Consider the following 26521-nt stretch of genomic DNA (forward strand, 5'->3'; position numbering starts at 1 on the left):
AACAGAATCAGTGTTCTCAAGACACCTATTCTGTTAAGAGTTGTGACGGAGCACAAAGTCACTGACTCTGTCACTTACCCCAGCAGGCTACGGGTATCATTAGAAATATTGATCTTGTAGTAAATCTTGCTTTCTTCCATCCAGGGTAATATTGGTAATATATCCCCATCTGGTGCTTAAGGCCGGGGACAGCATGGGCCTGTGTGATTTCAAATGCCAGGGCTGAGTTTCAGCCCCAGGTCGTACCTGCTTCGAGGCGTAACCTTATGTGAGAGATAACGGCCTGGTGCCAGTGTGTGCGCTCACGTAACCCTGTACACATGTACGCAGTCACATGAAGTTTATTGCAGAGCGCTGACAACCTGCACGACAACAATTAGACTTTGACCTTCCAAATCACAACTCTTTGCCTGCAGTCTGATGTCAGGCAGAACCTGTGCTCAGGACCTACATCAAGCCGAAAAGGAGAGGTCCGCACCGGTTACGATGTAATGTTGTGCTGGCAAGTCAGTACTCTGAGGCATCTGTACCTCGTGTTCCACCGCATCTGTGCGCTGTGTCCCACCGAGTACAGACCCCACATAATGCCTTGTCTGCACCCCGTGTCCCACCGCATCTGCACACTGTGTCCGGCCGCATACAGCCCAACATCCTACCCTGTCTGCACCCCGTGTCCCACCGTATCTGCACGCTGTGTCCCACTGAGTACAGACCCCACATAATGCCTTGTCTGCACCATGTCCCACCTCATCTGCACACTGTGCCCAGCTGCATACAGCCCCACATCCCACCCTGTCTGCACCCCGTGTCCCACCGCATCTGCACTCTGTGTGGGTCGCCCTCCCATGGCTGCGGGGTACTCGGTACCGGGCCGGTATCGGCGGTGACCCGGACCGTGGCCCTGGGCGCCCAAGTTATAGGAAGAAATGAATGGTGGAATGAAGTTAAATGAATAGTTCGTGACGCCACCTGTGGTGTTCGGCAAGGGAGGTGTTAGGCCGACGCTGCAGTCAGATCCTCTGGGTCAGATGGTGTGGTGCAGCAATGATGTTATAGCCCTCCACAGGCAGGGCTGTTGTCCCAGGACAGTGTAGATGTGGAGACACTTAGATGGTGTAGTGTCCGGCGCTGGGGATGTAGCAGTGCCAGGCGGACGGACGCAGGAAGGAATGGAGGACACCAGGGCATGTAGTTCCAAAGCTTAACACAGTCTGTAGTGCCTGCTTCCATGCCATGTCCTCCGGGTCAGGGACTCAGTCAACCTCCAGGCAAGATGGAATGCTCCCTTCCACACTCCGCCAACTTATGTGCCTTTTCTGAACGTCTCCTCTATAGCGCCTTTAATTGTGAAGATCTCCTAGTACTGTGTTACACTGGAGTTCCTCCTGACAGATGTTCCCAAGAACTCTACTTGTATGGCAGACAGCTGTAGCCTGCTTCGGGGACTCTCTACTCCTGCGTCCCGGCTCACTATCCGTGTTGCTGTTGTGCCCCAAGTCTTAGATGGGAATAGTGCATTTACAGCCCACTACTCCACCGGTGTCTGCTGCAGAACCATTAGTGTCCATACAACCTCGGGGACCGAGCCCTGGCCTTGCGCTTAGAACTTCTAGGCAGGGTTCTTTCTCTAACCCATGTCCTCTGTGTTCCCTTTTACTCCTACGTTCCGTACTTGTCTTTTCCCTTCTATGGAAGCTCAGGCTTCAGTTCAATGTCCCTCTCCTTCTTTCCTTTCCTGTGCCAGCTGGCTCAGGTCACTGAGGCAGCTGCAGCACTCCTTCCTCCATCCCTCTTCCAGGGATCCCCACTCCTCCTGAGTGGCTTCCTCTCTCCTACTCCACCTCTGAACTCAACTGAACTCAATCCTGGAACTGTCCCGCTCTTATATATATTCTGAACTCCACCCACCTCCCAGCACGTCTAGTGTTCCAAGCAGGGAACCAAAAAAAGGTGCTCTGCCTCTCTCTAAGCAAGGAGCCGCAATGTGGTTTTGCTGAACTACTCTATTGTGTGGGGTGCGAGTGTTGGAGCGTGGTCAGGAGCCTCCAACTTACCTGGATGGTGGGGTACCACACCTTAGGAGAAGGTGCAGTACCTCTGTGGCGACTGAGCCTCAGGGGTGCCACATGTGTCCTGCTGCATACAGACCCCACATCCTGCTACATTGACACCCCATGTCATGCCACATCGACACTGTGTCCTGCACCTCATTCCCACATCTTCTGTCCTGATGCATCCACACTCCACATTCTGCCACATCCACACCCCACGTCCTGCCACCTCTGCACCCCGTGTCCTGTCACATCCGCACCCTGCATCCTGCCACATCTTTACCCCGTGTTCTGCCGTATGTGTGTGTGGCGCCCCTGAGGGTTCAGTCGCCAGAGGTACTGCACCTCCTCCTGAGGTGTGGTAACCCACTTCCCAGGTAAGATGGTAACACCTGACCAGACTCCAACACCTACATCCAGCACAGACACCTTAGAACAGTAGAGCACCCTTTATGGCAGCTGTTTTGGTTCATGAAGGGTGCTGGGTGGAGCTTAGAAAAACTAAGATGGGAAAGCTGATAGAAAGTGGAGAGCAGAATCCCCTTGGAGGGGAAGGGAGCGGTCTCCCCTACGGAGGAAGGAGAGGAGGAAGGCAGACTATTTCCCTACATGGGAAGCAGGGAGAAGATCTCTCTGTGGAGTCTCCCCTATGGGGAAGTAGGGAAAGAGGAAGGAAGAAAGATCAGTTGTTCAGAAGGAAGATAGACAAGAACGGAAAGTGAGGAGAGAGACTGAGGACGAGGGCTAGTGTGGAGCCTTTCCCTAAGTTCATTGCACCAAGGCCGGGCGCCGGTATCCGAAGCTGTTTGTGATACTAACGATCCTGCAGCAGAAACCGGAGGAATAGGAGTTGAGACCGCTCTATTCCCACCAAAGACTCGAAGACACTGTGGCAACCCATGTGTGAGCCAGGACATGAGTGATGGTGTCCCCGAAGCAGGCTACAGCCACCTGTCATACGAGTGGAGTTTAAGTAACATCAAGAAGGAGGCACTTGAGTGTAATTCAGAACTGCAAGTACTTCAGACTGGCGCTAGAGAGGAGACGTTCAGAAAAGGCACATTTGGAAGGGAGTGCTGGAAGGGTTAATCCATCTGCCTGGGAGTTGGTTGAGTCCCTGACCTGAAGGCTGCAGCATTGAAGCAGGCACCTGTCTGTGCCAGAACCGTGAGTAAAAGAATTGGAACTGCACTCAGCTGTGTCATTGCCTTCTTCCTGCGCAACCCACTCAGCACTGCTACATCTCTGTGCCTAACACTACACTATCTACCTCAATATCTATTCTACTACTGCCCTGGGACTACAGCTCTACCAGTGGAGAGCTATTACATCTTTGCTGCGCCCCACCATCTGTCCCAGAGGATCTGCACCGCAGCGTCGGCTTAACACCTTCATTGCCGAGCACTACAGGTGTCGTCACGAACTATCTACATATAAACTTTATTCCATTCAACCCCTTTTACATTGGACGCCCAGCCCTCTGAGACACCGGCCCGGGACCGAGTAATCCCACAGCCCTGGGGGTGTTCCATGTGGACGAGGTGTAGATGCGGCAGCACACAGAGTGTGTATGTAGCAGTACACGGGATGTTGATGTGGCAGGACGCGGGGTGCAGATGTGGGTCGCCCTCCCAGGGCTGTGGGGTACTCTGTACCGGGCCAGATGAGCTTCAATAGAGGATGTCATGGCAGCTGGGACCCAGCCCGTGGCCCTGGGCGCCCATTGTAAACAGGAGAAAGCTTATGAATGATTCGTGACGCCACCTGTGGTGTTCGGCAATGAAGATGTAAGCCGACGCTGCAGGCAGGTCCTCTGGGACAGATGGTGTGGTGCAGCAATGATGTTATAGCCCTCCACAGACAGGTCTGTAGTCCCAGGGCAGAGTAGGTGAAGAGACACTTAGCTGGTGTAGTGTCGGGCGCAAGGGATGTAGCAGTGCTGGGCGGGTTGGCGCAGGAATAAGTGGAGGACACCAGGGCATGTAGTTCCAAAGCTTTACTCAGTCTGTTGCAGGTACAGGTGCCCGCATCCGTGCCGTGTCCTCCGGGTCAGGAGCTCAGCCAACTTCCAGGCAAGATGAAGTACTCCTTTCCAACACTCCGCCAACATATGTGCCTTTTCTGAACGTCTCCTCTTATAGCGCCTTTGAATGAAGTACTCCCAGTACTGAGTTACACTGGAGTTCCTCCTGTCAGATGTTCCTATGAACTCTACTTGTGCAGCAGACAGCTGTAGCCTGCTTCGGGGACTCCTTACTAACTAGTCCCGGCTCACTATCGTTGCTGTTGTGCCCCCAAGTCTTGTGTGAGAATAAAGTGGTGACAACTTTTATTCCTCCGGTGTCTGCTGCAGGACCATTAGTATCCTTACAACCTCGGAGACTGGACCCTAGCCTTGCGCCGTGAACTTGGGAAGGGTTCTCTCTTCCAAACCTGATCCTTAGTCCTCCTATTCTCCTTACATTCCGTACTAATCCTTCTTCCCAATGGAGAATCAAGCTTCCTTTCTCTGTCCCTTTCCTGTGCCAGCAGACCCAGTTCACTGTGGCCTGCTGCAGCACTTCCTTCTTCCATCCCTCTCCCGGGGATCTTCTCTGTCTCTCTCTCTGTCCTTCTACATCCTCACTCACTCACTGAATGACTGAACGACTGACTCAACTCTTCACGCTCTTTTATGTAAACTCAGCTCCACCCACCTCCCAGCACATTTCGTGTTCCAAGCAGGGAGCCACCAAGGGATGCTATGCTACACTCCAAGCAGGGAGCCGCCGAAGGTGCTTTGCTACACTACTTTGTGGTGTGGGGTGCAGGTGTTGGAGTGTGGTCAGGTGTCTCCACCTTACCTGAATAGAGGGGCACCACACCTCAGGAGGAGGTGCAGTACCTCTGTGGCGACTGAACCCTCAGGGGCGCCACAGATGCATCTGTGGTGTTCCTGAGGCTCAGTTGCCACAGAGGTACTGCACCTTCTCCTAAGGTGTGGTGCCCCACCATCCAAGTAAGTCGGAGGCTCCTGACCACGCTCCACCACTCGCACCCCACACAATAGAGTAGTTCAGCAAAACCACATTGCGGCTCCTTGCTTAGAGAGAAGCAGAGCACCTTTGGTGGTTCCCTGCTTGGAACACTAAACGTGCTGGGAGGTGGGTGGAGTTGAGAATACACATAAAAGAGCGGGAAGGTTTTAGGATTAGGGGTCAGTCAGACAGGGAGTCGGAGAGAGGAAGCCACTCGGAGATGAGTGGGGATCCCTGGAAGAGGGATTGAGTAAGGAGTGCTGCAGCTGCCTCCGTGATCTGAGCCAGCTGGCACGGGAAAGGAAAGGAGAAAGACATTGAACCGAAGCCTGAGCTTCCATAGGAGGGAAAGACAAGTACGGAACGTAGGAGTGAAAGGGATCACAGAGGACGTAGGTTAGAGGAAGAACCCTGCTTAGAATTTCTAAGCGCAAGGCCGAGGTTGTATGGACACTAATGGTTCTGCATCAGACATCGGTGGAGTAGTGGGCTGTAAATGCACTTCTCCCAACAGCAATTTGGATAGAGCCGGGACTCAGGAGTAGAGAGTCCCCGAAGCAGGCTACAGCTGTCTGCCATACAAGTAGAGTTCTTGGGAACATCTGTCAGGAGCAACTCCAGTGTAACTCAGTACTAGGAGATCTTCACTCTTAAAGGCGCTATAGAGGAGACGTTCAGAAAAGGCACATAAGGTGGCTGAGTGTTGGAAGGGAGCATTCCATCTTGCCTGGAGGTTGACTGAGTCCCTGACCCGGAGGACACGGCACAGAAGCGGGCACTACAGACTGTGAGTAAAGCTTTGTAACTACATGCCCTGGTGTCCTCCATTCCTTCCTGCGTCCGTCCGCCTGGCACTGCTACATCTCCTGCGCCAAACAGTACACCATCTAAGTGTCTCTTCACCTATCCTGCCCTGGGACAACAGCCCTGCCTGTGGAAGGCTATAACATCATTTCTGCACCACACCATCTGTCCCAGAGGATCTGTCTGCAGCGTCGGCTTAACACCTCCCTTGCCGAACACCACAGGTGGCGTCACGATCGAACTATTCCATTAACTACATTCCACCATTTCCGTTCCCCACTGTTCACATCCCGCCATTGCTTGGGCGCCCGGGGCCATGGACCGGGTCACCGCTGCTGTGACACATCCCGCTGACACCGGCCCAGTACCGAGTACCCCACGGCCCGGGGAGGACGACCCACATCAGGACAGGAGATGTGGGGAAGAGGTGTTGATGCGGCAGTACACAGAGTGCGAATGTGGCAGGAAATGGATTGCGGATTCAGCAGGATGCGGGGTGCGGATGTAACAGGAAGCGGGATGCCATTGTGGCAGGAGGTGGGGTGAGGATGCGGCAGGATGCGGGGTGCAGATGAGGCATGATGTGGAGTGTGGAAGCATCAAGATAGATGTGGGGATGAGGTGCAGATGCAGCAGTACATAAAGTGTGAATGTGGCATGACAAGGGGTGCGAGTGTAGCAGGACATCTGGCCTCATCCGCACCCCTCGTCCTGTCACATGCGCTCCCCACGTCCTGCTGTATCCGCACTCCACATCCCATGTCATTCCACAATGGCATCCCACGTCCTGCCGCATCTGCCCCCCCGTCCTGCTGCATCTGCACCTCACATCCCATGTCCTTCCACAACGGCATCCCACGTCCTACTGCATCTGAACTTCACCTCCCATGTCCTTCCACAACGGCATCTCATGTCCTGCCGCATCCGCACCACGCGTCCTGCTGTATCTGAACTTCACATCCCATGTCCTTCCACAACGGCATCCCACGTCCTACTGCATCTGAACTTCACATCCCATGTCCTTCCACAACGGCATCTCAGGTCCTGCTGCATCTGCACTCTGCGTCTTGTGATTCAGCACACCGCATTCTGCTGCATCTGTACTCAGTGTCCTGCTGCATATTGTCCCATCTCCTATCTTGGCACATCCACACTCCAGGTCTGCACTCCGTGTCCTGCCACATCCGCACTTTCCACATCCTGTGGCATCTGCACTTTGTGTCCTGCATGTGGTTCCAGCATCTTCTGTCCTGACACATCCACATCCTCACAACACATCCACATCCTGTGTCCTGCCACATCTGCACTGTCTAACCGTGTCCGCACCTCCTGTCCCACTACACCCGCAGTCCATGTTGTAACCCATTTGTCACTGATGTCCAGTCAGGGTCATCTCTCCCTATCTGAGTCACTTCTCATGGCCATGGTGGCTCTTGTTATCTAGATGTCCATAGATGCCCCTGCAGCAGGGTAATCAGGGGCTGTAACCAGACAGTGGCAGCCCTGCAGTCTCCTTGTCAAGGATGGGTTGCAGACTGTCTCAGGACAAGTCTTTGATGTGCCTCTCTTCCCTTCACATTATGTCGTTCTCATCTCGCTGACCTCACGCCATTGACACAGACATAACCCAGGAGCTTAAAGTGAGAACAAAGTGAGCTTGTTTGCTGAATCAATCAACTACCAGACTGCAGACTTCACAAACATATGCAAAATCTTTTAATATTATTATGCATGGATGGCCAAAAGAAAAATCTAGCAACAGCTTTTAGTGTAACAATGACCCCAGGATGATCACTTAAGATAGAATCATGAAATTCCTGTAACACCCGCAATCTTAAGGGTACTTCACACATAGCGAGATTGCTGAAACTTCACCGGTTTTGTGATGCAACAGCGATCTCGCTATGTGTGTCACATAGCGGCGACCGGCCCCCCGCTGCGATATCGCTGATCGTGTTCGAATGTCCTAGGCCATTTTTTGATCGTTGGTGTCCCGCTGGCCAGCATGCATTGTTGTGTTTGACGCCATAACAACGACGAGCGACCTCGTTGGTGACTCAGAACTCAGGGACGCAGGCGTGATTTTGCTTTGTCTTTTCAACGCCCCTCAGCTCCGATTGGTGGTCTCAAATTAGGATCTTTGTAGCGTTTCCTTTTATAGGTCAGCTATCAATTATAAGCAATCATAACATTTAACATGTACAGTTATAATAGTGTGTCCCCGTGTCAGTGACTGTGTATCCACGAATAAATAGCGTACTAGCGACTCACATAAGGACACTGAAGCAAACCGTGTAGTGATAGCGCAGTAGTATCGGAGCAGAGGGGCGTGGAAAAGGCAACGCTGAAGCACGCCTATCAAGGTCTGAGTCGTCAGAATAGCTGCTGTGTGACAAGGTCCCAACGACCGCAGAGGTCGCTATACGGATCGCCGTATCATTGCTGCGTCGTTGAGTAGATCTGCCTGTTTGACAGCTTACTAGAGACCAAGTAGCGACGTACCAGCAATCCTTACCAGGTCGTATCGTTGTCTGGATCGCTATATGTAATGGGACCCTTAGGCACACAGGCACAAATAATTTGGATCCTGGGGAAGCAGAAGAAGCCAATGACTGGACTTTACAAATCTCCTCTTCCAATTCCAAGGTTACCGTAGAAACCACAATATCCTGAGGAATAATGGAGGATGGAGGTTCTGGAGGAGACATTGAATCTAGACTATAATGCATTAGCTTTCACATCCTTAGAACCTAGCCTGAATGTAATAGAAAAATTTAAACCGAGAGAAAAACAAGGACCGTCTGGCCTGTGATCACCATAACTGGATGAACCACCCTCTCCAAAAAATGCCTCCAAAGCCAATTTGACAGTGCAGGGAGATGGACCGGGCTGGGGCAGCCTCTTGTGTGTCTGGGCTGAAATTATCAGGGCTGTCATCATTGTTGCGGGGGGGGGGGGGGGAGAGAGACCTCGGCACCTGACTGCAGGGGGCGGGGTAGGGATAAAAGAAGCTGACCGCGTGAAAGGATGACTTCTGGTGGTAAGACTGGGGACAAGAAGGGAGAAGGTTGACTCCGTCTCCATCACGGTTCCCTGCCTTTCAGCTTGCCCACGCCACAGCTTAACCGCCTCTACATGCACTGTCTGTGTAGAGATATCACTGAATTCCTGTCAGACATCCATACCTTCATACCCTAATTTGACAGCATCTGTCCCCATGTCTGACGGTCATTGCCAGACTGACCACACGCAGCACGCTGATTCTGCAGACCTGCTGTGGCCTCCTCTCCGGAACTTTGTGGCCCACTTGTTTTTCCATCTTCTACTCCCCGTGAAACTCTGTGTATTAGAACCGGAAGTCCGTGCCTGGAAAAGTCAGGAATCTCCATTTCGTTCAAGAGACATTGCTTCGACTTCATCCGGGATCGTTTCAGAGACTTCTTGTTTTGCCTGTGTCAACATCGTGGGATCGTGCAATCCTGACCTTCCTGGCAGCGTTGGACTGGAGTACCTTGGGCCCACCAGAGGAAAATCATTCTTGGGGCCCCACCCTCATACCTCCCAACTTTTGAAGAAGGGAAAGAGGGACAAAGGCTACGGCGTGTAGCGCGCCGTAGCAAATTTTAGGCCATGCCCCGAACACACCCATTTCACAACTAGTCACACCCATGTACACTCCCCAACCGCACCCATTTAGTACTGCTGATCACACTGACAGGTACTGAGTGCACAGTGGCTGGCATTATGGGCACAATGGCTGGTAATGTGGGCACACTGACTAGTACTGAGGAAAATAAAGAAAGAACAGAGAGAGAGAAAAAAGAAAACAGGGAAATAAAGAACAGAGAGAGAAAGAACAGAGAGAGAGAAAAAGAAAAAAGAAAGATTAGAGAGAGAAAAAAGAAGAGCGAAAGAAAGATTAGAGAGGGAAAGAGAGAACAGAGAGAGAAAGAAACAGAGAGAAAGAACAGAGAAAGAAAAACAGAGAGAAAGAAATAACACAGAGAGAAAGAAACAGAGAAAAAAAGAAAGATTCTATAAAGAAACTATAGCAGCCCTTCTCGCATTGTAGTGCCCACCTGAGCCTCCCGATGCAGGACATATCATGATCCTCTCACATGGCCAGCATCCCCGATTCCAAGGCGATCTCGTTGTCGGAGGACACGGTGATGGATCTGAAGCATTCCCTGAAATGCCTCCATGGTTCCATCACGATCTCCTCCCGAAATTACCTAATTTCCGGTCAGCTTCCACCACGTCACTTTTGATGGAACGTCACGTGCGAGTTTTAAAGTGCTTCTCCGGGCTCCGCCGTGTACTCCTGTGTCCGCGAGAAAAGTAAGCTCTTGATTGCGACAGCCTCTCAAAATCAGGACTGTCCCGCTGGATCCGGGACGGTTGGGAGGTATGAATGCTCCCCACCATACAGCTTGTACACGCACGGCTCCGCACACCTCATACACACATGGTTCCACTTTGTATGCCTCGTGCACACACAGCTCCGCTCCGTACACCTCGCGCACACACACGGCTCCACTCAGTACAAACATGGCTCCACTCCGTAAACCTCGTATTCACATGGCTCTGCTCCGCTCCGTACACACACAAGGCCTTAGCTTTGTACACTTCGTACACACAGGGCTCCGTTTCGTACACCCCATACACACGTGGTTCCGCTCCATACACTCCATACGCCCGCGGCACCGCTCCATGCACCTCCTACACACATGGCTCCGCTACGTGCACCTCCTACACACGCGGCTCTGCTATCTTCACCTCCTACACATGTGGCTCCGCTCCGTACACCACCTACACAAGTGGCTCCGCTCTGTACACCTCCTACACACGCGGCACCGCTCTGTGCACTTCCTACACACGCAGCTCCGCTCTGTGCACTTCCTACACACGCGGCTCCGCTCCGTGCACTTCCTACACACGCGGCTCCGCTCCGTACATCTCCTTCACACGCGACTCCGCTAGGTGCACCTCCTACACACGCGGCTCCGCTCCGTGCACCTCCTACACACGCGGCTCCGCTCCGTGCACCTCCTACACACGCGGCTCCGCTCCGTGCACCTCCTACACACGCGGCTCCGCTCCGTGCACCTCCTACACACGCGGCTCCGCTCCGTGCACCTCCTACACACGCGGCTCCGCTCCGTGCACCTCCTACACACGCGGCTCCGCTCCGTGCACCTCCTACACACGCGGCTCCGCTCCGTGCACCTCCTACACACGCGGCTCCGCTCCGTGCACCTCCTACACACGCGGCTCCGCTCCGTGCACCTCCTACACACGCGGCTCCGCTCCGTGCACCTCCTACACACGCGGCTACGCTCCGTGCACCTCCTACACTCGCGGCTCTGCTACATCCACCCTGTAAACCCCTCCTGACCCCACACACAAACTTCCCCTCATGCAGTGTGCCTGCTGATGTAGTGTACTGGACTGGCTCCCCATACACAGTGACGGACGGACACGGGGGCTCCCATACATAGTGATGGACGGACACGGGTGCCCCCATACACAGTGAGGAACGGACACAGGGGTCCCCATACATAGTGACTGATGGACAGACATGGGGCCCCCATACACAGTGACGGACGAACATACGGGGCCCCCATGCACAGTGACGGATGGACACGGGGCCCCCATACACAGTGACGGACAGACATTGGCCCCCATATACAGTGACGGACAGACACTGGCCCCCCATAGGCAGATATATACACAGGCAGACAGGGTCGAACTGGGGTGCCTAGAGCCCTCCAGGGAAATTGATTCTAGGGGCTCACCCTATGGCTACCTTAAATGGTTTTATTAAGTGTTCATTTTTTGGCCTCTCCCACTAAAACGTATGCCTTTTAGCAAGCTGTACATTGTAGAAAAGAGAACGCTCTCGGCTTCCTACATATCGTACAGACCGCACTCTCAGCCTCCTATATATCACACAGACCAAACTCTCTGTTAGGGACGGCGGAACGCACTAAATAATAAATAATAGAAAGTGCGTTCGCCGCCCGGGGTCCACCGTGCAGAAGGTGTTACTCTGCTGCCAGGTAATGGCGGACACTCAATATGGCGGTATATTGCACGCGGGTTGAACGTCACCCGGTGTGTGCTGGGCGTACTCTGTTGATTCACAGAGGTGCCAAAGCAATAAACATAAAAACCCCGAGCCTGTTGGACTCACAGGTCTCAGCGGAATGTACGCACGGTATATGGTCACAGGACTAGGGCCCAAGACACAGGGTCAGTGTCCATCTAGACCTACCGTGCATGCAGCATTGCTACCGCGGACGCCAAGTGCTGCTGACAGCAGCGAGGCGACTGACACAGCCGCTATATGACAATGCCCAGGAGGGGGCGCACTGTTGGACGCTAGTTCTGTGGAGATGTGCACTGTGGCCTGTAGTGTGCCACTGACTGGCGCTGACTCTATGACTAAGTCCCTATCCACACACGTAATATCAGAGGGAGGGGAATCTTAATGAGCCATTCGCAGGTTCATGCATCCGTCATCATTCACACAGGTAGCAACTAGAGTCTATACGAGCGCATGGCCGAGCGGCCATGCAAACCTTTTATAGCCAGGACCTTCCGGAAGCTTCCAGATCCCTGAGTTGGACCAATCAGATCTGGAGAAGGACCTGGGCATGTGACTCCCGACCTCCAATGGGAGATCGTCTCGTGAGCATGCTCAGTGGAGCGACAGAAGGACTTAGCCTGTGGAGTGGTTTGCTGCTGAACAGCCTGCATTGCTATTGCTGGCCCAAAGGTGGCAGCAACAGCCAGACCCACAGAGCAGGTCTGGGCAGAGCATCGGGAACGACGGGGCTGCTGAGCAAGCTCCTCTGCGGTCCATGGGGAATGGGAGACCGCAGAATGTGAGGCTCTGGACTCCTGCTGTGCCGCTGCAGGAACCCGACGCCTAACACTCTCAGCCTCCTATATATTGTACAGACCGTACTCAGCCTCCTATATATCATGCAGATTGTACTCTTGGCCTCCTATAGCACATACAGACCGCACTCTCGGTCTCCTATAACAGACACTTTATATAAGAGGCTGAGAGTGTGGTAACTACAGTATATAGGATGCAGATATTGCGGTATGTACAGCATATTGACCTCGTATATGACATACTGGCTGTCGGCCTCCTATGAGATATACAGACTGTCGGCCTCTTATTAGGCCTCCTATGAGACATACAGACTGTCAGCCTCTTATTAGGCCTCCTATAAGACATACAGACTGTCGGCCTCCTATTAGGCCCCCTATAAGACATACTGAGTGTCAGCCTCCTATTAGGCCCCGTATAAGACATACAGACTGTTGCCATCTTAGATACTGTACAGACCGCACTCTCTGCCTATGTACGGCATACAGGAGGATGATAGTGCAGTCTGTACGGTCGGTATACAGGCCTCATATGACATATTAGGCCATATAAGAGAGTGAAGTGTGTGTATCTTATATAGGAGTCACTGGCAGAGATTGTGATCTGTGATGCTGCATCATGTCATGTGTATGAGTAGGGCCGGTTTTAGGCAAAGTGGGGCCCTAGGCCAATTTTAAAATGTGGCCCCAAATGCTAACATATTGCACATCACACAGAAGCATTTCGGTTGTAGTTACATGCACTGAGTTCAGGATGCTAAATGAGTGTGATCGACAATATTGAAGTCTTTCACCACTTGTTTCCCGACCTCTTTCCACCGTCTGAGAAAGAATGATGGGGACAGAACAATCACTAATGGATCAATCTGTCCCCATACAGTATCATGTTATCAGCAGCACATCTACAGTTTACACCCCATAGTTCTCCATATAGTATAATACACTCCTCCATATATTAAAATACACTGCTCAGTCCTCCATATAGTATAATACACTCCTCATAGTGCTTCATATAGTATAATACACCGCCAGTCATCCATGCAGTACAATACACTTCCCATAGTATAATGCACCCCATAGTTCTTCATATAGTATAATGTATTCCCCATAGTCCTCGATATCAGTATAATGCAGCCCACATATAGTATAATGCAGCCACCCCATAGAGCATAATGCAGCCACCCCACAGAGTATAATGCATCCCCGCTATACAATATAATGTAACCCCCATAGAATAAAATGCAGCCACCCCTTAGAATACAATATAACCCCTCATAGAATATAATGCAGTCCCCCACATATAGTATAATGCAGCCCCTCCATAGAATATATGACAGCCCCTTATATAGTATAAAGTAGCCCCTCCATAGAATACAATGTAGCCCTCCTCATATAGTATAAGGCAGCCCCAATAGAATATAATGTAGCCCTCTCATAAAGTATAATAAAGCCCCCATACAATATAATGCAGCCCCCCGTAGACTACAATGTAGCTTCCTCATATAGTATAATGTAGCCCCTTCATAGAGTATAATGCGATCACCCCCCATAGAATATAATAAAGATATTACAGCCCCCCAATAGAATATAATGTAGCCCCGAATAGAATATAATACAGCCCACCTCCCCACAGAATATAATGTAGCCCCCCATATTATATAACACAGCCTCCCCATAGAATATAATATATAATGTACCCCCCATGGTATATAACACAGCCATATAGTATATAGCACAGCCACAAAGTATATAACACAGCCCCCCATTACTATACAGCACAGCCCCACATGGTTTAAAGCACAGGCCCATGGTATACAGTACAGCCCCCACATGGTATAAAGCACAGGTCCACATGGTTTAAAGCACAGGCCCATGGTATACAGTACAGCCCCACATGGTATACAGCACAGCCCCCCATTTATATACAGCACAGCCCCCCATTTATATACAGCACAGCACCATGGTATACAACACAGCCCCACATGGTTTAAAGCACAGGCCCATGGTATACAGTACAGCCCCCACATGGTATAAAGCACAGGTCCACATGGTTTAAAGCACAGGCCCATGGTATACAGTACAGCCCCACATGGTATACAGCACAGCCCCCCATTTATATACAGCACAGCCCCCCATTTATATACAGCACAGCACCATGGTATACAACACAGCCCCACATGGTTTAAAGCACAGGCCCAAGGTATATAGCACAGCCCCACATGGTATAAAGCACAGGACCATGGTATACAGCACAGCCCCACATTGTATATAGCACAGCCCCCATTGGTATACAGCACAGCCCCATTGGTATACAGCACAGCCTCACATGCAGTGGCGTAACTACAAAGTTATGGGCCCTGGTGCGAACTTTCAAATGTGGCCGCAGGACAGAGGGAGCCCGGAGAAAAGAGAGTGAGACTGTGTCACACTAACTCACACCACACAGCCGGCAGGACAGCGGGAGCCGGCAGAGCTGAGACTTAGAGAGCCTGAGGCTGAGGAGGACACAGACTCACGCTCGGTGTACTACTCTACTCACCGGAGCCGGCAGTACACACAGAGAGCAGAGTAGGAGCGGGAGCAGCCGGGAGAGCAGAGCTCGGCATCCTCAGTGTCTGTGTCTCACACGCTGACGCTGCTACGCGATTAGCCAGCCAGCAGCCAGCAACAGAGCTGGAAAGCAGAGCACGGTGCGTGTCACAGCCCATCAAGAACAGCAACGTCACGCAAGGTCCTTATCTGGGGGAGTCAGTGGAGCCAGAGCCAGCCAGGGTCGCCCGACGCTGCGTCAGAGGGGTGGTACTCTATGCCATTAGCGCGCGCGTCCCTGCAAGTCCTCGGACGCGCTTTTAAAGGGCCCATGCATTTAAAGGGGCAGCATTTTTAAAGGTCCCCAGCGAACCTCAGGCCCACCGGGCATTTCCCCGCTACCTGGGTCGCCCTCGCACACCCAGGGCAGCGGGGGTACTCGGTACCGGGCCGGTGTCAAGGCGGGAATGTGTCACAGCAGCGGTGACCCAGTCCGTGGCCCTGGGCGCCCAATATCAATGGCGGTGATGTTAATGGTGTTAGAGTTTATATGAATAGTTCGTGACGCCAACCGTGGTGTTTGGCACGTTAGATGGTAAGCCAACGCTGCATACAGATCCGCTGGGACTGATGGTGTGGTGCAGCAGAGATGGTATAGCTCCCCACAGGTGGAGCTGTAGTCCCAGGGCAGTGTAGGTGCAATGGATGAGGAGAGGCGCAGAATGGTATGGCGGCTGGTACCCAGGTGTAGAGGTGCGGGAATAACTGGAGGACACCAGAGTATGCGGTTCCAAAGCTTTACTCACTGTTTGCAGTTCACACAACTGCCTGCCTCCGTGCTGTGTTCTCCAGGTCAGGGCTACAGCCAACCTCAAGGCAGGATAGGATTCTCCCTTCCACACTCCGCCAACATGTACCTTCCTGAACGACTCCTCTAATGCGCCTTTAGGTGCGAAGCACTCCAGTACTTAGTTAGCCTCTCTTTAGGTGTTCCTAGTCTTTACTTGTATGACAGACAGCTGTAGCCTGCTCGGGGACTCCTCACTGTGTCCCGGCTCTCTATTCAGTTGCTGTTGTGTCCCAAGTCTATGATGGGAGCAAGGCGTTAGCGGCTCACTACTCCTCCGGTGTCTGATGCCGGACATAAAGTTCCAATCAACCTCGGGGACCGGGCCCCGGCCTTTGCGCTCTCTGTACTGGAAGGGTTCACACTCTTTCTCAACCTGCTTCCCACCGTCCTTCTCTTCTCCTTCGTTCCGATCTGTTCTATCTCTCTTATGGAATCTGTAGTCTTCAGTCTACGTTTCTTTCTCCTTCTCTTCCTTCCCTGAGGAGCTCGTTCCACTAAGACGAGTCCTCAGCCTCTCCTGACTGCCTTCCTCCGCCTTGAGCTCCTCTCAGGCTGACCTGCTGTCAGCCTGCTCTCTCTCTGGGACTCACCCCAGACTGACCTTCTGTCAGACTGATTTCATACTGACTTCAGACTGACCTGAAATCCTACACCTTCCCTCTCTTTTATATCTAACTCCACCCGCCTCCCCAGCACCTCTCGTGTTACGAAGCCAGGGACCACAAAATGCACCCTATGACCTTTCCAGCATAAAGCATGGATGGGTCCCTGCTGAACTATCCTGTGTGTGGGCTGCAGTTGTTGGAATGCGGAAAGGAGTTCCCAGCCTACCTGGATGGTGGGGCACTACACCTTAGGAGAAGGTGCAGTACCTCTGTGGCGACTGAAGCCTCAGGGGCACCACATACCCCCCGTTAAACACAGCACGTCCGCGGGCTGTAAGACAACAAAAGGTACAATACAGGAACACACAAAAATTTTTAAATGCTGTTCAACAATACTTATCTAATCTTCCTAATGTAGGAGGCACATTTCTTAAACGTTACAAGCAGGTTAACTTCCTATCTTAGTATCAAAAATTTACTTAAGTGCAATTCTTAATTCAAAGTGCTATACTCAACACATTTTCTTTATTACATTTTAGCAATTATTCTCTTTTTCTTTTTCTCTTCTACTGGACGCAAGACACTGACCATCTACTCTTGGCCTGTCACCTGTCACTTTCAGTTCTGTATTCTTTATTGAATTCTCACATTCTATCTCAAAACTTTTCTAATTCTCTGTATCAAATATTCTATAAAAGACATTTACTTTTCATAAGACATAACATTATCAAATACTTTATCATAAAACATTCAAAATTCTTGTAAGGTGCTGAAAACTGCTCCCAGCCAGGATTCTTGCAGTGTCCCTTGAGGTAGACATCATTCTTCGAAAAGTGTCCGTGCAGAAACATTATCTTCGCAAAGAGTCTCTTTATATGTAAAACCAAGAAAGGGCACCTAAAGAGGTGCAACTATTTACAATAAAAGTTTTTGGATCAATCAGCGTCTGTGATCTCCACAGTTTCATTTCAAAAACAATGCTGCCAATCAAAAACTGGGCAACATGATGAACAAAAGGCAAAGGCACAACTGGTGCAACAAACCCTCCTGGGTAACGAGAGTTACTTTAGGTTACTAGTGCTGTTCCCCTCCAGGGGCTGGTATCCCGGTCCCAGACCAGATCTAGCATGACCTGGCCAGCCGCTGCGACCATGGTGCATCCCAGGGCCTTCCCAGTTGTCGGGACATCAGATGTACCTGGGGCCTCCTGGCAGTGTGGTCTCTGCTCCGGTGCAGCGGTGACAGGTACCGGTGGCAAGGGTACCAAGTTCAGGGGCGCCGGTGGTGTAGGCCCCTCCGGGGCGTGCGGACTGCTCAGTCTCCATAAGGCCTCCTGCCTCAGTCGCAGGCAGCACGTCAGCTGGGCGATTCCATCCTCCAGCTGCTGGCGGTTCATCGCAGAGACGGGGTCGGAGTCTTCAGCCATGGCGCCAGGGAGATCTGTTTCCCCGCCCTCCGTAGGCCTCCTTCCCTCACTCTCCAAGATGGCGTTCTGGCGTTCTTCTTCTTGCTCCGCCCTTCTGCTCGCCACTGGCTTTCTCTGCCCCTCCTTCCGGGGGCGGTGTCTTCCAGCGCCTCCACAACCAAGCCAGTATCCGAACCCCTCGGGGGGTGGGCCATGCATCGGTCACATACTAATTCAGGCAGGGACGGCCCAAGACTCTTTGCGGTCTTTTCTTAGGACCTCCCATCTCTTCACGTCCTTCTTCTCCGCGCCAGCGGCTATTTCTAATGTCCATTTTACAGTCTATTAAATTTGGTCTTCTGCACATTTTCAAAAGTTATAAATCCATTGCACACAGACCCCGATGGCATCGGGTCTCGTCATCCTGTTCGTGACGCCAAAATTGGGTCGCCCTCGCACACCCAGGGCAGCGGGGGTACTCGGTACCGGGCCGGTGTCAAGGCGGGAATGTGTCACAGCAGCGGTGACCCGGTCCGTGGCCCTGGGCGCCCAAAATCAATGGCGGTGATGTTAATGGTGTTAGAGTTTATATGAATAGTTTGTGACGCCACCCGTGGTGTTTGGCAAGGGAGATGGTAAGCCAACGCTGCATACAGATCCGCTGGGACTGATGGTGTGGTGCAGCAGAGATGGTACAGCTCCCCACAGGTGGAGCTGTAGTCCCAGGGCAGTGTAGGTGCAATGGATGAGGAGAGGCGCAGAATGGTATGGTGGCTGGTACCCAGGTGTAGAGGTGTGGGAATAACTGGAGAACACCAGAGTATGCGGTCACAAAGCTTTACTCACTGTTTGCAGTTCACACAACTGCATGCCTCCGTACTGTGTTCTCCAGGTCAGGGCTCCAGGCAGGATAGGATTCTCCCTTCCACACTCCGCCAACATGTACCTTCCTGAACGACTCCTCTAATGCGCCTTTAGGTGCGAAGCACTCCAGTACTTAGTTACCCTGGAATGCCTCTCTCTAGGTGTTCCTAGTGTTTACTTGTATGACAGACAGCTGTAGCCTGCTCGGGGACTCCTCACTGCGTCCTGGCTCTCTATTCAGTTGCTGTTGTGTCCCAAGTCTATGGTGGGAGCAAGGCGTTAGCGGCTCACTACTCCTCCGGTGTCTGTTACCGGACATAAAGATCCAATCAATCTCGGGAACCGGGCCCCGGCCTTTGCGCTCTCTGGACTGGAAGGGTTCTCTCTCTTTCTCAACCTGCTTCCCACCGTCCTTCTCTTCTCCTTCTCTTCCTTTCCTGAGGAGCTCGTTCCACTAAGACCAGTCCTCAGCCTCTCCTGACTGACTGCCTTCCTCCACCTTGAGCTCCTCTCAGGCTGACCTGCTGTCAGCCTGCTCTCTCTCTGGGACTCACCCCAGACTGACCTTCTGTCAGACTGACTTCAGGCTGACTTCAGACTGACCTGAAATCCTACACCTTCCCTCTCTTTTATATCTAACTCCACCCGCCTCCCCAGCACCTCTCCTGTTACGAAGCCAGGGACCACTAAAGGCACCCTATGACCTTTCCAGCATAAAGCATGGATGGGTGTTGTGAGTTCATTTTCCCCTTCGTCACTGAGGTCTGATGAACTCCCTATTCTGGTAAAGGAAGGTAATGAGCCTGATTATCAGGCACCTGAGCCTAATGAGGATGACTGGCTGAGTGGAGTCATGGACTGGATATAAGGCTGCCGACGCCCTTCTGCCCTGCGGGTGATTTCTCTGTGGACTTCTAGGACACCAGTCTGATTCCTGCTCCTCTAAAGCTAAGTTTTCTGCTTTGCCTGTTGCATTTGTGTTTTGTTTTTGTTTTCCTTGCTTTTCTGGATTCTGCCATTCCCTGCTGGGGTGAGCTGAATCTCCTTTTGCCTGTTGCTCTGTCTTCAGAATATTCCTGAGTACTGACATAGCTTTTTTGAAGCCTAGCGTCTTCAGGGCCTTTTTCACTGTCAGTCTGTTGGCTCTTATTTTTATAGGGTTTTTCACGGATTGCAGACAGCAGCCTTCCTGTCCTTTCCTATCTAGTTAGCTTGGGCCCCGCCTTTGCTCAGTGTATCTTTCTGTCTGTGTTAGTGTTTTCATCTTGCTTCACCGTCATTATATGTTGGGGGCTGCCTATTGCTTTGGGGTCTGCTCTGGGGCAGTTTAGATTTCCCCTTTCTTTCTTTAAGCCTATTTAATTCTCCGGCTGTGATCGAGGGGTCTAGGGCATCGTAGGAACCCCCCACGGCTACTGTTAGTTGTTGTGGATAGGATCAGGGGTCTGCAATCCAATAGCTGCCAACCTCTCTGGTTTTCTGGACTTAGCTAGCATTTCTGTTTTTCCCTCCTACGGTGACTCAATCATAACAGAATCACCCGCCATACCGCAGATCCTAGGGGGTACTCAATAGCAGGAAAGAATTGTGTTTAAAAAAAAAAAAAAAAAGTGTGTATATTCTTTCCTCTATATCTCTGAGGCCGTAGGGGGAATTTTTTTTTTCTCTCAATGGAGATAAAGCAATTGTCTGATCATGTGGAGCAGCTCGCTGCGGAAGTGCGGGGAATTTCCGCCTACCTTGCTCGTTCGCATGCTGTTGAACCAAGGATCCCTACACCTGATGTATTTTTTGGGGATCGATCTAAATTTTTGAGTTTCAAAAATAATTGTAAATTATTTTTTGCCTTGAAGCCTAACTCGTCAGGGAGCTCCGCGCAGCAGGTTAAAATTGTCATCTCTTTGCTGCGTGGCGATCCCCAGGATTGGGCGTTTTCTTTGAAACCAGATGATCCTATTCTGACTAATGTGAACGCATTCTTTCAAGCTTTGGGGTTGTTGTATGACGAACCTAATGCTATTGATCAGGCTGAAAAGACCCTGTTGGCATTGAACCAGGATCGAGATTCTGCAGAGTTGTACTGTCAAAAGTTCCGAAAGTGGGCGGTCCTTACTACCTGGAATGATAATGCCTTGGCTGCTCTCTTTCGGAAGGGTTTGTCAGAAGCCGTAAAAGATGCCATGGTGGGATTTCCTGTTCCCTCTGGTCTGGACGATTCTATGTCATTAGCCATTCAGGTTGATCGGCGTTTACGTGAACGCAGGATTGCACGAGAGGTGTTGCCACCGGTTGAACAGACGTCTGAACCTATGCAATGTGATAGTTTTGTCTAAGGCGCAACGTCAGGAGTTCAGAAGGCGTAATAAGCTGTGTTTTTTCTGTGGAGATGCCTCGCATATTATTTCTGTTTGTCCTAAACGAGAGAAACGCTTTGCACACACGTTTTCTGTTGGTGGTGTTCAACCTAAGTTTCTTCTGGCAATTACTCTGATCTGCTCCCTGTCCACATTTTCCGCCAAGGCTTTTGTGGATTCGGGAGCAGCGCTAAACCTAATGGACTTGGATTTTGCTAAACGTTGTGGATTTCCGATGACACCTCTGCAGACGCCTATCCCTTTGAGGGGGATTGATGCTACTCCTTTGGCTAAAAATAAACCTCAGTTTTGGACCCAGGTGGTCATGCGGGTCGCCCCAGACTATCAAGAAAATTGCAGATTTTTGGTGTTGCATGGTCTGCACGATGCCGTTGTTCTGGGGTTCCCCTGGTTGCAAATTCATAATCCAGTTTTGGATTGGAAATCTGTGTCTCTGGTGAGTTGGGGTTGTCGGTGTGCCTTTAGTGAGGCTCCGGTTTTTTCCACCTCTCCTCAGTCGCATGATGTTCCTGACTATTTGGCGGACTTCTATGATGTATTTAGTGAGAATGAGTCTGCGTCCTTGCCTCCTCATAGGAGTTCTGACTGTGCAATTGAACTAAGCCCGGGGTGTAAATTTCCCAAGGGTCGGCTCTTTAATTTATCTGTACCCGAGCACGAGGCTATGCGGTCCTATATTAAGGAGACGTTGGAGAAGGGTCATATTAGACCATTCTCTTCACCCTTAGGTGCCGTTTTGCCGTTTTTTTTTTTGTGGCCGAAAAGGATGGTTCTTTAAGGCCTTGTATTGATTATCGTGCCCTCAATAAAATTACTATTAAATATCAGTATCCGTTACCCCAGATTTCGGATCTGTTCTCTAGAGTTAGAGGTGCTTGCTGGTTTACCAAGCTTGACCTCAGGGGGCGTATAATCTTATCCGCATTAAGCAGGGGGATGAATGGAAGACGGCGTTTAATACTCCGGAGGGACATTTTGAGTACCTGGTGATGCCTTTTGGGCTCACTAATGCCCCTTCTGTCTTCCAGTGCTTCATGAACGATATTTTCCGAGACTTTGTCGATAAATTTTTGATTATCTATCTGGATGATATTTTGATCTTCTCCAAGGATTGGGATTCTCATGTGGAACATATTCGGACTGTGTTCCGGATCTTGAGGGAGAATTCCCTGTATGTCAAAGGATCGAAATGCCTTTTTGGAGTACAGAGGATTTCATTTTTGGGATTTATTTTGTCTCCGTCAACTATTGAAATGGACCCGGCCAAGGTACAGGCCATTTATGATTGGGTTCAGCCCACTTCTTTGAAGGCCCTCCAGAAGTTTTTGGGTTTTGCTAATTTTTATCGGAAATTTATAGCAAAATTTTCTAGTATTGCCAAGCCATTGACTGATCTGACTAAGAAGGGTGCTGATGTGTTGAATTGGTCTCCGGAGGCTGTTGCTTCCTTTCAGGAGCTGAAGCGAAGATTTACCTCCGCCCCGGTTTTGCGGCAACCTGATGTCTCACACCCGTTCCAGGTAGAGGTGGATGCTTCTGAGATTGGTGCATGAGCTGTTTTGTCCCAAAAGGATCCTGTAACATCTAAAATGAATCCCTGTTCTTTCTTTTCCCGAAAGTTCTCTCCATCTGAACGTAACTATGATGTGGGGAATCGGGAACTGTTGGTCATGAAATGGGCATTTGAGGAGTGGAGACATTGGTTGGAGGGAGCTAAACATCAAGTTGTGGTCCTCACTGACCACAAGAATTTGACTTACCTAGAGTCGGCTAAACGCTTGAACCCTAGACAGGCTAGGTGGGCCTTGTTTTTTACACGTTTTGATTTTGTGGTCTCTTTTCTTCCTGGAACTAAGAATGTCAAGGCAGACGCCCTCTCTAGGAGTTTCTTTGCTGATCCTCCTGTGGTGACCAAGCCTGCTACCATCTTAGGCGAAGGGGTAGTTCTTTCTGCCATCTCGCCCGATTTGAGACTTGCTCTGCAAGAGTTCCAGGAGGACAAACCTGAGCGTTGTCCCAGTGGAAAGTTGTATGTTCCTGACCAGTGGAAGAAGAGAGTGATGTCTGAAGTTCATTGCTCTGCATTGGCTGGTCATCCAGGTATTTTTGGTACTAGAGATCTGGTGAGTCGCTCTTTTTGGTGGCCCACCTTGTCTCATGATGTCAGGAATTTTGTGCAGTCGTGTGGGACTTGCTCCCGGTCTAAATCTTGTTCTCGCTCTAGTGGGTTGTTGATGCCTTTGCCGGTCCCCAGGAGGCCATGGACCCATATTTCAATGGATTTCATCTCTGATATGCCGGTCTCTCAAAGAATGACTGTTATTTGGGTGATTTGTGATAGGTTCTCTAAGATGGTTCATCTTGTACCACTCCCTAAGTTGCCATCTTCCTCTGAGTTGGTGCCCCTGTTTTTGCAACAGGTGGTTCGCTTACAGGGGATTCCTGAGAACATTGTATCTGACAGAGGAGTTCAGTTTGTGTCTAGATTTTGGAGGACTTTCTGTTCCAAGCTGGGAATTCAGTTGTCCTTCTCCTCTGGTTTTCACCCTCAGACCAATGGGCAGACAGAGAGAACAAACCAGACCTTCGAGTCGTATTTGAGATGTTTTTTTTTCCGCTGATCAGGATGATTGGGTTTCATTTTTGCCCTTGGCCGAATTTGCTTTAAATAATAGAGCTAGTTCTGCCACTTTGATGTCACCTTTTTTTGTAACTTTGGGTTTCATCCTCGATTTTCTTCAGGGCAGGTGGAGCCTTCTGCCTGCCTAGGTGTTGACACTGTGGTGGAGAGAATGCACCAGATCTGGGACCAAGTGGTGGATAAGTTATCTCTCTCCCAGGAAAAGGCCCAGCGGTTTTCCAATCGACATAGGACCATTGGTCCCCAGTTTAAGATTGGTGATATGGTGTGGTTATCATCAAAAAATATTGCTATGAAGTTGAAGTTTAAGTTGAAGTTTAAGCCTAGATTTATTGGACCTTACAAGATTTTGGAGATTATTAATCCGGTCTCTTTTCGTTTGGCTCTTCCTGTCACATTTAAAATCCATAATGTGTTCCATAAGTCCTTGTTGAAGAGGTTTGTTGAACCAGTTGTTCCTGGGGTGGCACCTCCAGACCCTGTATTGGTTGAAGGTAACATGGAATATGAGGTAGAGAAACTACTGGATTCTTGTCTGGCTAGACGGAGACTCCTGTATTTGGTTAAGTGGAAGGGTTATGGTCAGGAGGATAATTCCTGGGTCTCTGCCTCTGATATTCATGCCAAAAGATTGGTGCGTGCCTTTCATCGGGCTCACCCTGATCGCCCTGGTGGCGTGGTTGAGGGTTCGGTGACCCCTCCTCAAGGGGGAGGTACTGTTGTGAGTTCATTTTCCCCTTCGTCACTGAGGTCTGATGAACTCCCTATTCTGGTAAAGGAAGGTAATGAGCCTGATTATCAGGCACCTGAGCCTAATGAGGATGACTGGCTGAGTGGAGTCATGGACTGGATATAAGGCTGCCGACGCCCTTCTGCCCTGCGGGTGATTTCTCTGTGGACTTCTAGGACACCAGTCTGATTCCTGCTCCTCTAAAGCTAAGTTTTCTGCTTTGCCTGTTGCATTTGTGTTTTGTTTTTGTTTTCCTTGCTTTTCTGGATTCTGCCATTCCCTGCTGGGGTGAGCTGAATCTCCTTTTGCCTGTTGCTCTGTCTTCAGAATATTCCTGAGTACTGACATAGCTTTTTTGAAGCCTAGCGTCTTCAGGGCCTTTTTCACTGTCAGTCTGTTGGCTCTTATTTTTATAGGGTTTTTCACGGATTGCAGACAGCAGCCTTCCTGTCCTTTCCTATCTAGTTAGCTTGGGCCCCGCCTTTGCTCAGTCTATCTTTCTGTCTGTGTTAGTGTTTTCATCTTGCTTCACCATCATTATATGTTGGGGGCTGCCTATTGCTTTGGGGTCTGCTCTGGGGCAGTTTAGATTTCCCCTTTCTTTCTGTAGGCCTATTTAATTCTCCGGCTGTGATCGAGGGGTCTAGGGCATCGTAGAAACCCCCCACGGCTACTGTTAGTTGTTGTGGATAGGATCAGGGGTCTGCAGTCCGATAGCTGCCAACTTCTCTGGTTTTCTGGACTTAGCTAGCATTTCTGTTTTTGCCTCCTACGGTGACTCAATCATAACAGATGGGTCCCTGCTGAACTATCTTGTGTGTGGGGTGCAGGTGTTGGAATGCGGAAAGGAGTTCCCAGCCTACCTGGATGGTGGGGCACTACACCTTAGGAGAAGGTGCAGTACCTCTGTGGCGACTGAAGCCTCAGGGGCGCCACACTACCCCACCAAGCCAGACCGAGCCTGCAGGCAGATACACACACATACACATTTGCTTAACACACACCCAGAAAAAATGTATTGCACTTTAGCAGCAGACCAGCTGCCCAAACAGGGAGCGAGAGCTGAAGCCGGCACTTCCAGGGAGCGCATCACAGGTCAAGACAGCAGAGAAGGAGAGCAAGCACAGCGTGCTGACACGTGACACTGTCCACTGTTCCTGAATCCAGAGACAGTGGGAATGTCGCTGTGGTCAGGGACTAGGGTGAGAGCTGAAGCAAGGTAAGAGCACGCCTGCATTAACTCTTCAGACACGCTTTTAAAGGGCCCGCGGAGCCACGCTTTTAAAGGGCCCTCGCAATGGAGCAACCTATTCTCTCTCACTTTGGGGCCCACCACAGCGCATTTACCTGGTATCCTGCCAGGCCAGACCGACCCTGGCAGGGACTAATGAAGGAGGCAGGGACTGGGGGCAGGGCCTACCCGAGGATTCTCTGGTGTCCCAGTGCCTCAGTCCGACGCTGCTTCCGGGAGCTACAGACTGATAAGCTGATCAATACCTTTACCAATCGTTATTCACATTATATATGCTTCGTTCATCTTTCCTGTATTTGTATTAATGTGTACCTGCGGTCTCCCTGCGTTGAGTATTGTTTGCTGTTTAAGCTCAGTATAAAAGATCCGTTAACTCTATTTCTGCCTCCTGCTCGTCACTGCATCCTGCGTTCCTAGTAACGTACAACAAGTAACTCCCGATTCCCAACATCAAAATTTCTCTCTGCGGTGAAAATTTTTTAGAAAAAAAAGCACATG

Source organism: Dendrobates tinctorius, unplaced genomic scaffold, assembly GCF_039654945.1.
Source record: "Dendrobates tinctorius isolate UK_male_01 unplaced genomic scaffold, ASM3965494v1 ptg000189l, whole genome shotgun sequence".
Classification (NCBI taxonomy): Eukaryota; Metazoa; Chordata; class Amphibia; order Anura; family Dendrobatidae; genus Dendrobates; species Dendrobates tinctorius.